Raw genomic sequence first — 12,855 nt, forward strand, 5'->3', positions numbered from 1 at the left:
ATGGATGGAGTCAGGAAAGGACTTTCTGCAGGTTAAATGAACCATCCTCAGGCAGACATTTGGCTTGTCCCAGCTTCTTTATGCACATCCCAGCTCTGAAGCAGAAAAAGTGCTGGAAATGGCCTACGGGAAGGGTGGTGAGTTAACAACCTGGAGCTGGTGCTCAAGCAGTTTGAAAGTCATTCTCTCTGGAGCTCCCATCACTGCTATAAAGCATTTGACTGACAGCATTCTCCCCCCAATCCTTTCATGAGTGTTTGGACACTGGTGTTTTTATCTGCTCTTTACCATCCCAAACCTACTAAGAATATCAAAACCAGAGGTGGAAGAAAGCCCCCCTTCTGCCCTGCGGGGTATGGCCATGAAGCAGAGAAATGGAGATGATAATTAGGATGTGTTGCCAGGGATGTCAAGGCAGTATGATGGCAATGCAGAGGAAGTTTGACTAAAAATACCCACCGTGACAAATTGCATAGTAAAACAAAAAGCCAATTAATATTTATAAAATATTTAGGCTTCCCTGATTCACACTTTGAACGTTACATTTTTTTACAAGCTCAAATTAATGTGTAAATATGCATATAATAGGGCAATTATTTGCAAAAGTTATTCCTGTCATCATGGAATCCAAGCTGGTTTTTCTTTTTGATGTATTTTAGGTAAGGGCACTGATTCTTACTCATTCTTTATACTGTGCCAGCAAATTACACTTACTTTTAGGCACCTTTTGCTTTCCTAAAAATGTGTGAAAGGCTTTTGTGCAAATGAGGATGGGAATGAACCGCTGATATGTGAAATGGAACTATACTTCATTTGAATTCTGAAAGATAGAAAATATAGCTCAAATATTTGAAGAAGTGACACATTAAATACAAAACTCATGATCTTTAACACACACTGCTGAAATGTTATCGCTTATCAGTAGTCCTCAATTTATGCGTTTCCCCCATGATCTGAAGGTTTTGCTTTTACAAAAGAAGACTGATCATGGATTTACTCACAGCAAAATGAGTTGCTCTAAAAGAATGAGATGAAAGGCAACTGAACAACCCCAAATCCTGTTGCTCTCATATTCACACTGAACAGCACAGAGCAGATTTTGCACTAGATGTCCTGCTTGAGAGCTGTGAAAACCTCCCTAAGAATCTATTTCCTCCCGTTGTGATATGCACATAATTTTCATTACTGGTAAGGGTTGTACCAAAAAAATATATATCCTTAAAAAACACATAGAATGTAGTCCTAGTTTTGTTCTTTAGATGGCTTAATTGTTTTCTTTATTTCATGGTGTGGTTTGTGGCAATAGAGGTTTTATTGCAAAACAAAGCAAACTGGCCCCTGTGTCCACATCAAGGGAATGTGATATGAAATACTTTCTGGAAAACATTTGAATTGCCTGACCTGTATCTTTTTAAAGGAATTGAAATATTTATATTGATAGAGTATTTAATACAGCCTTACTTTTGAATCAATACGTCCCAGTAAGGCATTTAATAGCAACCTTTTCACATCAATTACCATGATCTTTTACTTCTGAAATGCAGCAGCTCCTGTGGGTCCTGAGCCTGCATGTTCAGATAGTGAATAATGAATGTGGGGAGATCAGCTCTTCAGCTCAAGGAGTCCTTTCTTTTTCTCCTTCAATCTGTTACATGCCCAGAATGGATTTTCTTTAATCTTTTCCTCCAGCACAACAGGATCAGGTCAGGTGCTTGTACACACACATTTACTCATCCACTTTGCTTAAAGACCTCTATAATATTTTAGGATTAAAATTGATTGATTTAACAAATTGCTCTTCAGGTTTTTATGCTTATTTCCCCTTTTCCCTCATTTCACTCATGATGGAGACAAGTAGAGCCTGGCCACATCAGCCACTGCTGTCTCTAACCTGAGCCCCTGCTCTCCCCTGGGGCAGCAACAGGATTAGGGAGCAGAGCGCTCTGGATGCAACACTCCTGTTAGCTCATGTACGTATTTAGATTTCTGATTTGCGGTTAGTCTGTGTTAAACCCAGGGCAAGATGAAGGAGACTGTCTCGGGTAGAACCATGAGCCTTTTGCATTATTTATAGAGCATCCAAACCCAGATAATTAACTACTGCTGAGACACAAGTCTGGGCAATATAGATTTTAGGATATGCTCTTCTCTATCACATCACAAAAAGCTGTTGTCAAAACACAACTGAGTTTCAGCCTGAACACTATGGGTATTGTCAGATCCATTCACAGAAAGAAACCATGGAACAGCCTAAGTTTCAGGAGATGATCTTAACAACTCCCACACCATGGGATATACTCAGGGAGGTGCAGGGGTGCGAGTCAAAGGCTGTTTTCAAACCTCTTGGCCAATGGGTCGGCAGTAGGTGCAGAGGAAATGCTGTTCCTGGCCAGAGAACCCGAGCTTGAGGCTTGAGACTTGAGACTTGCTTGCACACTCGGTACTTTTAGACAGGAGTAACGCTCCCTTGCAGGTTTTATTTTTTTATTGCTCAGAGAAGCAGCTAAACTCTCTCACTCTCCTATTTGATCCTTTGCCTGTGATTACTCTCCTCATTCCTGGGTAGCCATAACATCACACAACATCTCACGCTGTACAGGGGTACAAACACTCCTTTATCCCCATGGAAAATATCACCCCTGAAAGGATCTGTAACTGCATCTGCCTTTTTGTGGCCATATTGCACTGCTGGCTCATAGCAGTGTATATATGTATACACATGCATAGCCAGACCCTGTTCTTCTAGTCACACTTGCTGTGCTCCCTGCTTAAGGCAAGAACAGCTGGGTTTGGTCCTTTGCTCACATGTGCCTGCTGTAGCTTACACTATTACAGGAGACACTGCCAATTGAGTCAGTGTTCCTTCTAAGTGCTACAACTGTCACCCATGAGGTGCATGAATGAATATATATGTATACACAGACATGGGCTTCTCGACAGGTCTCCAACCTCACCATGAAGTTCTGGTCTATACAGGTCATTGAAATAACCTGCGTGGCTTTCATAAAGATCAGGCTGCTTGAGAAGTTGCTTCTGCCAAGGCAGATTTGGAGAAAAGCAGTGCAATGTCACTACATCACCTCTTGCTGACAGCAGCCTGGAGCGAAAGGAAACTTCTCTATTTTCTTCTCCAACCTCCCATTCTTCCCCAGGTCTACCAAATGCTCTCAGACAGCCTGAGCTTGTCATTTCTCCCAAATAAGTTATTTCAGAGACTTGTTTTCCATCTCCCAGACTGATCCCGTGAGAGCTGCCATAGCCTCCAGCTCCTTCTGCACCTGAAGAGATGTCCTTGCAGGACTTCAAATGTTTTTGAAAACTGCAGCTGTAAATACAGTCAAAAGCCGAAGTTTGAGGAAGTGAGACAAGAAGTGGTAAAACACAAGGAGAGAAAGAGAAAGAAAATGCTGCAGATTTCCCTGCTCCTACTCCCTTTTTGGTGTTTAAGGTCTCAAAACTCAAGATTTTTTCTCATTATTAAGACCTTCAGCATGAAACAAAACTTCTCTTAGGAGAAGCTATAAAGAAGACTAAAATAGAAAATGCTCAACAGATGTAGACAGACTTTGGAGCAGTTCAGTACATAGTCCATTACTGCACCACACAAAGCCCCATCTACCTGTCTCATTCTCCCCTCAGGCACTATATACAGCCTTCCCCAGCCCTCACTAATTGACTTACTGATGTTTCTGGGAGGAGCTAACCCAATATAATCCCTCCTTTCAGTAAAGCCCTTTTTCTCTTCTTAGCTGCAGCTCTCTGAGATTTTTGTGCTGGGTTGTGTCTGCTACGCTTTCTGTTATTTCTCCTGTTATATTTGTGTTTTTAAAACCTTTTTTCATTATTTTTTCCATCCTACTTTTCTATTTCAGTTTCATGCTGTTTCTTCTGTTTGGTAACACCCTTTCACCATGGCTTTTGTGTTAGTGGTGTGTCTACCTGCTCTCTGTCCTGTAGGGTCTCCTGGTGTTTCTCTTTCCAGTAAAGAATCAAGGTCTAAGTTCTTCAAAACAAAAGGCAGTCAGTTCCTCTGCAGCTTCAAGGACTGTGGATATTTGGACAACTTTTAAGAGGATATTTCTAACTGATGGGAAAGCTAATTTATCCTCATAAATACTGGATGTTTTTTGGTATGTAAGACTGAAACACTGACTGGTTCTTTGTGCTTTATGGTGCTTAAAGAGTAACTTCAGGAGCAAATTGAGAGGAATGGTTTTCCCCTTTCACCCTGTCCCTGTGGCAGAGGAGAGCCTGGTCAGGGTTTGACTACTAGTGAGGATCCAGGCTCTGCTCTACCTGTGGGGGTACATGTGAAGCTGTGTAGAAGCTTTACATGTGAGTACCTTGTTTGAAATGAGGAGGGAGTGGGGTCTGGAAGTCCTTGGTGGTGGGGAGAGGCTTCAGTGCTGCCCATCTCAGTCTTGGGGGGAGTTGCACCCCTCCCTGCGGGTGCCATAAGGGAAAACGAACTCAACAGGCTGTGGGAATGGGCACTAGAGGTTGCTGCTTTTCTTGTGTGTGTATTTTAATCTTTCCACTAAACCTTAACCAAAAAAAAAAAAAAGAGCTTTTTTTAATTAGTTCAAATTTGATGAAACACAAATTTAAAACCACACAATCCTGGGAGGAAAGAATGGATTTCACTTGTCAACAGTGCTATAAATAGTACTTCAGCAGCCAGCATGACTGTTGCAACAGCTTTATCCAGATTGCATATCCGAAGGAAACTTGGATCCCTTAGCATGAGAACGAGATGTTAATTGTTATGAAAAGGAATGTCTCCGGTTGCTTTTGGTGTTTATCTATTGTTTTAAATAATTCTCTTTGACAGGTAATAAATCTTCTGTTTTGAGGTGTTACCAATAATCCGACTTCAGCACACGCTGGTAAGCTATTCACACTGTTAGCTAAACTTCCAATTACATCCAGCAAAGTTCCTTACTAAAACCTGAAAGTTTCCAGCACTGCTTCTTACTCAACCCCAAAACTTGACAAAGGAGTTGGGGAAACAAAGATGGAGTGTGAATAGGGGCTGATGTTAGGAATGTTATAGGCAGTATTTGAGATCTGTAGGTTCTTGCTTTCTCATAATGTGTAGTCCATTTCATCAAATGTGTACTCCACTTTTTGCTTCCGATGCCCAGAAGTGGGATGTAAAGAGGCGCTCATAACCTAAAAGTTCCTTGAAATCCTTTTGCGGATTACAGGAACTGGTGCTATGTTTAACTCTTTTATCCACCCACCAAGTACTAATTAGGTGCCTTTACAAGAGCATCCAAATGGGTTACTGTCTTTAATGCCTTCAGTGCCCAGGCTTTCACCAAAGAAGCCTGCTGAGTGTTTTGATCTTATTTGGAGCATCCCCATTGCTGCGGTGACCTTGCCCAGGCTGCACAGCAGATGATGCGTTGCCTCTCATCCTGGCCTCAGCTGCAGCTCTGTGCTTGGGGCACCCTTTGGAAAGGATTATGTGAGTTTGAACTTTTCCCTGGCTGCAGAAGAGTCTGAATTTTCGTCCCATGGTTTGTGTGAGAGCTCAGACCAGCAAGCAGCAGGGTAAAAGGCAGGTAGCAGTTTTAACAAGGAGCTGTTGTCACTCTGAAAAGACAGGCACCAGCTCCTAGCTTCAGGCTGTAGATGCATGTGGAGTTACATGGCTATTCCTTGGAGAGCAATGGCATTCGGGATGCTTGCACTCTTATTAGCTACCTTGCACAGCCAGCTGTGAAAAAATGCCTTCCAACTTGCAAGGCAGTGCTGGTGTGAGTTTTGAGGCAAATAAATGCTCCCCTAGCAAGAAAAGAAGAGAGAAAATACTTCTTGGGATACAGATGTGCATGCTGCATGCCTACCTCATCCCTTTCTAAGGCTGTAAGTGGTGTGCATGTCCTTTATACCAGTATTGAGAGGCATTGTCTGGGTTTGCAGTATTTCTCATCCATTCCTGGAGCTGGCAAGGTGAATCCTCCCCACTGCTGGCTAACCCTGGCCCTCTAATCCCTTACCACGAAAAGAGCTTTCCTCCTGCAGCAAGGTGGGTTTAGGGTTTTGTTATTGCTGCGGTGCCCTAAAGGGGCACTGGGGCAAATCACAGTATGTATGTACAGATATGTGCCTCATGGGGGTGGTACAGCTGAGGACATCATCTCCATGCAGGACATGGTGTGAGCACCTTCCTCAGAGGTTACCCAAAAGCAGCTCTGGTTTGTGCAGCTGCACCTCGGAGCCAGTGCGCTGGTATTATTCCCTTCTTCCTTTAAGGAAAAAAAAAAAGATAAAATCTAGCATTTAAACATTTGCTTTAGTAAAGGATGAAACGGAAAAGTAGGTCAGGTTTGAAGGATCCCAGCGCTGACAGTGTCCCTTCTAGAGCTTCAGACCCAGATTTTTGGAGAGAGAATATGATCGCAGCAGTTCTCCTCATGCTTATTTGTGCTCTTTGTATTCTTGTGTTCCTCTGTACAAAATCACCCTCAACATACCCAGGATAAAATTATATCCCCATACTTTTCAAGGCAGGATTTGCTTGCCAGCAATGTATTTATGAACTGAAGGTACCCCTGTTCAGTTCCTTTGAAACTTAGCTGGGTTTTACCAGGAAGCAAGGTTATTTTTTTTTGCTTTTAAACAGTCTAAGCTAAATTAGCGGGAACTTAATTACAGAATGCTTTTGATTAAAGCCAGACAATGCACTGTGGAAGCTAGGATCATAAATGGCAAGACTTGACGTCAGTGACAGATTAAGAAGGAAAAGAAAACTGATGGATTAATTTTAAACGTCACATCAAGATTGCACTTTGCTGCCACCTTTGTTCCATGTACAAAGTCAGGCATACCTTTTAGACTCGGAGAAACTTGACTTTTAGTTTCATTTCATGGGCACAGAACTGAAATCCAAACAGAAACACCAAAGGTGATTTCTGCAGCTACGCTTGGAGATTAGGAGTGAAAGAATTGTAAGTCTTACATGAGATGTAGAACTCTGTTGTAGTTTGAGCCCAGCCGGCAACTCAGAAACCTGCAGCCGCTTGCTCACTCCCACCCTTCTTCCCTTCCCCCCAACTCCCAGAGGGATGGGGAGGAGAACTGAAAGAATGTAACTCCCATGGGTTGAGATAAGAACAGTCCAGTAACTAAGGTATAACACAAACCACTGCTGCTGCCAACAATAATAATAATGATAAGGGAAATAACAAGGGAAGAGAATACAACCGCTCACCACCCTCCGACCGATACCCAGCCCGACCTGAGCAGTGATCCGACCCTTCCAGGTAACTGCCTCCACTTTATATACTAGGCATGACATGCCATGGTATGGAATACCTCTTTGGCTAGTTTGGGTCAGGTGTCCTGTCTCTGCTTCTTCACAGCTTTCCATGCCCCTCCTCACTGGCAGAGCATGAGGCTAGAAGTCCTTGGTCAGAGTAAATATTACATGCAACAACTAAAAACATCATGTTGTCAGCTTTGTTCTGAGCCTAAAGTCAAAAACACAGCACTGCACCAGCTACTAAGAAGGAGAAAATGACTGCTACTGCTGAACCCAGGACAGTATCCACCTGTACTCCATACTACTCATGTCATGGTCAGATCCTGTAATTTAAAATGTGACGTCACTTTTTACCTCATATATATATATATATATATATATACACATACATATTCACAGAGAGATATCATTCCTTAGTCCATGGACCAATCCCTACAAAGCTACTGAATTCATCTAGTCCACGATGTCAGGCTCTACCTCCTGTAACAGTCTCTCAGGGCAGGAGAGATGGTGTGTAGTGTTTGATTGTTGCCTACTGACAACACTGCTGAACTTGTTACTGCTGAGCTTATCTGGTTTCATCAAAGTTTATTTTTTGTTGGGGTGATGATCAGAGGGAAGTCAGGGTCAGTTGATGGTGACCTGAAGACAGTTCTGCTGCTCCTGCCAGCTTTTCCCATGACTTTATTCTCTGCTGACAACTGTGACAGCACATATCTTCTTTTCAAGGCCCGGACTGCTGGCGATGGGCACCTAGCTGAGACCTTTTGGGTCTTTGAAGTACCCTCTCCTGAGATATAGTCTATGCCAAGGATGCGTGGAGCCTCTGGACCAGTCCCAATGGGGTGCTTTTGCCACTCCTTCCCAGTTGCGCTGATTTCAGCCTCCAGCACAGTCAACTCTCGGGATCCTCCTGTCACTCCAGAAATACAAATGGGTTCCATGGCTTGACAGTTTGATGGCATCAGGTTACACTGTGCACTGGTATCTACTAAAGCCTTATGCTCCTGTGGGACTGATGTGCCAGGCCATCTGATCCAGACAGTCCAGTAAATCTGATTGTCCCCTACCTCCACCTGTCTGGAGGCAGGGCCCCTCTAATACTGATCATAAGATTCTCCACTTAGGTCTTGTAGAAAAGGATTAGAATTCCATATCACAGAAATTGCAGTAAAATCAGGTCTTCCACTTCCACTGGGGAGCTGCTCATCGAAGGCTGAAGCAGCAACTATCTTGGGAGGATCATCCTTGACCGTTTTTCTCCTCTTCAGTTCATGCAGCCATTCCTCCAGAGCTGAGGTAGTTTTTTCATCCTATTTTCTCACGTCCTCTCTGTGATCCTGCAGGTAAAACTGTAGTGTGGCTTGTGGCATGTGTCTCCTATGCCTTCGAGCAGTAGGACGCCTTTTGTTAATAGCTAAGACGTGGCTTGGTACATGTGGGGAGCTGGGTAGGTCGGATAAATCATCTCTCAGTTGTTTGAACTCCTGGGACAGTTTTTCCATGCCTGAAATGATGGAAGGGATGCTATTGTCTTTGAACTCTCACAGCTGATGAGTTGCTTCATCCACTGTTGGTTTTGCTGCCTTGCTCCAGGTTATTGCTGCCAAACAGCGGGCCTATGATGAAGGTTCACTTTGTGTAAGTTTCTGCCACATGGGTCGTGTACCTTCGACTTCATCTGGATCTACGGGTGCATTCCTGTCATCTGGCTTGTGATAGATCGTCTCTAGAATGGCTGATTCCCTCAGGGACTGGATAGATAGCTTGACTTGTAGACATGATACTTTTTGGTCAACATCAGCTGTGCAGCCAAACAGCTGGCTGCTTGCCTTAATCACTGAACCTTTAGAAAGTGCTCCATAATTATTTTCATACCATACTCTGCAAATAACCCTGCTTAAAGAAATTGTGCATGTTGCTAGAAAAACAAATGCTGATTCAGCAAAGCTCCTCTAAAAAAATGCTTTTGTACCTTCAGCTTAATAACGAGCAATGGCCTCGTTGCTCTGCTGATTTGAATCCTGAAGATTTTTTTATTGGCTATCTGGCAACATACTGGGATATGCATTTTTTTCCCAAGCTATTTTCCTCTGAAACAGCCACGTGTGGGTTTCTATATACAGACTTTTGTCAGCTTCTGAGGGTGGGATATGGTGCAGTACTGTGACATTCGTTGTTTATTGACCTTAACATGTAGTGAGAGGGGATTGATGTATTGATGTCACTATCCTCCTGACAAAAGGAAAACTGGGAAATGAGGTTTCTTAGGAAATTAGTTTTATTATAGATTATTTATAGGCAGGGTTGCAAACCTAGAACTTGAAACCAGAACAAGGTGTGGGAGGCCTGTGGGTGCTGGAAAATGTGGAGCAGGGATAGAGACTGGTCCCTCCCCCAGACCCCACATGTGGTGCCTGCTCACATGAAAGGCAATTCCTGGCTCTCCCTAGGCCTCTTATTTCGTTGCTTATCTGTCATTAAGTTTTAGAGTGAAAACACCAAACAAAAGAAGCCAAGCCATGAAATGACTGGCAGTTGGCATTAGGATGGGAGAGTGGACTCTCCTGCACCAGGAAAAGGTGGAAGCTTCCTGGTACAGAATACAGCCCTGGGGGAAAACATTATAACCTAATCAAAATGACTGGTGGCTTTAAAAACAACAGAAAGCCAAGAGATGGCACTGAGCTCTCCCTTTCTGGGGATAATGTATTGCAAGCTGATTTGATGGAGACCCCCAAGAGGATGAAATGACCCTTGACAGTGTGGATCTTGAGAAGAGTGACAGGTAGAGTGTGAGACTGAGGCCTGGCTGGAGCTGGGAAATCTGGTGTGGTAAGCACCATATGGTCCTTCTAGCGCGTGTGCGAGACCTAATTTCCACACCCAACAGCTCACAAAAGAAATGGCACTGGTGCTATCACCAGTTGCCTTAATCTTGCTTCAGACCGGGTGTCCCCACTGCCTGGTCCTCCCTGCTGCAGCTCAAATGACCCATAGGTCATAGGCTTTGTGCTCTGCCCCAAGCAAGAAGAGATGCATTTTCAGCTATTTACTTTTTATCGGGGTGCATGCCTATACCTGTAAGTATATCTGGCTTACATTTAATGTCCATGTGGCAGAATGAGAGATCACTCCTTACTATTTCCTCATTAGCAGATGGAAGTAAGATTTAAACAAAAGATGTCCCAAGCAAAGACAAATCCCGGCTGTCCTCTTTCAGTCCCTCAAGGTTGGTACGGCTCTGCAGCATCACCCCCATCCCTGAAGTCAGTGTCTCCTTGCAATGCCCATTTCTCCATTCCCACAGGGACAATTTGAGCCTGAGCCATGTGCTGGCACAGCCGTGCTTGCACTGATCTGCTGCTAGCATTGATCTGGGGCTTTCAAGCACAGTGTGGGCTGCAGTCCATGCTTGTGGAGCAAAAGGCTGAATTTAGTTGCCCTGGTACTTGGAGGACACAGGAAACTATTTGCCAAAATACAGATTCAGGCAGGTTAGAAGCCTAACATGTGTCTTTTGGTAGAGCTCTGAAAGAAAACCTTTCCAAGGCAAGAGTGAAAGGTAGGCACCTCTTGATGCTTTTCCTACTGATCCATAACATCCAACAGATACAGTTCTTGCATTTGCCATTAATTAGGGAAGCTTCCCACTTTCTGTACCCAAATGAAAAAACAGGGTATGCGCTTCCCAGAGACAGGAAAGAAATCACTGCTTGTAGCTGGACAAGATGCTAATCCTGAAATGAGGACTTCAGCTTTTAAACTTGTTCTATCAGGATTTGTGCCAATTAAACTGATTTCCCTGAAGAGGGAAGAGCACTTAATCGATAATGTCCTGTGAGGGACTGGCATTGCTGCTTCCCTTATGGCACTGGTGAACTCTCTCCCATGGAAAGGAAAGGGCAGGAGTCTCCTGTCGTTAGGGAGCACACCGGGTGTCCCTGTGAAACACCTCAGGTGTCTCCAGGCTATTTTTCATTCATCGCTGAGATTTGTAGCTGTACCGGTATGGTGGGTTTTGATTCATGCATGTCCAGAACAGTCATCCAGGTGTGAGAACAGTGAATAAAATTTAGTATCTTGATATATAGCTTCTTGTGGTACCTCCAGTAGTTGCAGACATATCTCTGCTTGCTTGAATGTACATTTCAGACTGTGTTTTATTATGTGGTATCAAAAGAAGTGTGGATCTTTCATGTGATTTGCAGAGCAAGGTTTTGAAACTTGAGCAGTGGGAAAGAGTTCGCTCTTGCTTCTGAGCTAACTGAGACCATGTATAAAGAGAATAACTGTGAAAGCCAAAGAGAGACACTCTGCCATATTGAAGTGCAAATGCTAAGAGACATCTGGAAGACTTAATAATGGCTAGAAGAGGAACTGACTATAAAATCGGGTTGCTGTCATGGTCCTGGAAAGATTTCCAGCCAAAGAGGGAGCTGAGGTGGGGATGGTTGAGCACTGAAGAGCACCAAGCCAAAATGCAGCTGGAATGGTAGAAAGGGAATGGAAAACACAGCATGAGGGATCTCTGGTCACTGCTGCAAGCTAGAGAGTACTGGAGAAACCATCCCAGGCTTTTAGAGAGCCCAACCTACCAGTGGTGAAGGATGTAGAAAACCAAAAGCAAATATTGTTATCTTTGACAAGTTATGAATACTGAAGTTCAAGTGCTACTACAAATCTATAATGTTATAATGAAAGGTGGTTACTACAGGGTGAGTGAATTAGGCTTCCAGTTTTCCATGGCAATTAATTGGAATTTGGCATATTTTTCCCAAAATATACTATTAATAAAATTAAGGGAAAAAAATTCTCCACCTTAGCCCAGCTGACTGCTCAGTTATGCCTTTATTGACTATTTCATTATTTTCTTGATCTCTGGAGGCTTCTGAGCTCCTTCAGTACATCCACAGCTTCAAGTCTCTCTATGACAGAAACCTGCTAAAGAAAACAGCACGAGAGTTACAGTAAACCACAAGCAATGAAACTTCCCACAGCTGAAAGCTTTAGTAGTTCTTGTGCCGGCACGAATTAGAGCTGAGATCAGATACCAGCGCTGGAATCTCTGCAGGAGGGAGCACGGTTACCCTGCTCCTCTTGGGAACTGAACTAGCGCTGAAGGCTCGCACTGACCTGGCTCTGTACCATCTGCACCGGTGGAGACGTTCTGGCTGGAAGTCAGAGGGATATTGTGTGTCCCTGCCCACTCTCGCCTTCTGGAGACTGGGAAAAGCTTTGTCCCTGTGCCTCTGTGAAGGGCTCAGCCTCCCATAGCACTAGGCCACCAGCAGGCAGCTGCTAGAATTGCTGAGAAGCGTTTTATATTTCCTAGAGGTTATTATTTAAATAAATAAAAGCTTGCTTGGTAACATTTTGTAAGGAAAAGTTCTCTGGTTTTATCCACTCCCCCCCACACACACTTTTTTCTCTCCTAGGGCAGAAAAAGGGCACGAAACACAACATTTTTTTGTGAAAAATACAATGTGTTTTCAGTTCTGACCTCAAAGCTGGTTTTGGTGGGGTTAAAATTTATTTTATAAAAACACATCTGGACCCTGTCCTATTGTTACTACAGACTTCAG

The sequence above is a fragment of the Pezoporus occidentalis genome, unplaced genomic scaffold (assembly GCF_034315485.1).
Source record: "Pezoporus occidentalis ecotype Australia unplaced genomic scaffold, CSIRO_AGI_Poc_V1 ctg35, whole genome shotgun sequence".
Lineage (NCBI taxonomy): Eukaryota > Metazoa > Chordata > Aves > Psittaciformes > Psittacidae > Pezoporus > Pezoporus occidentalis.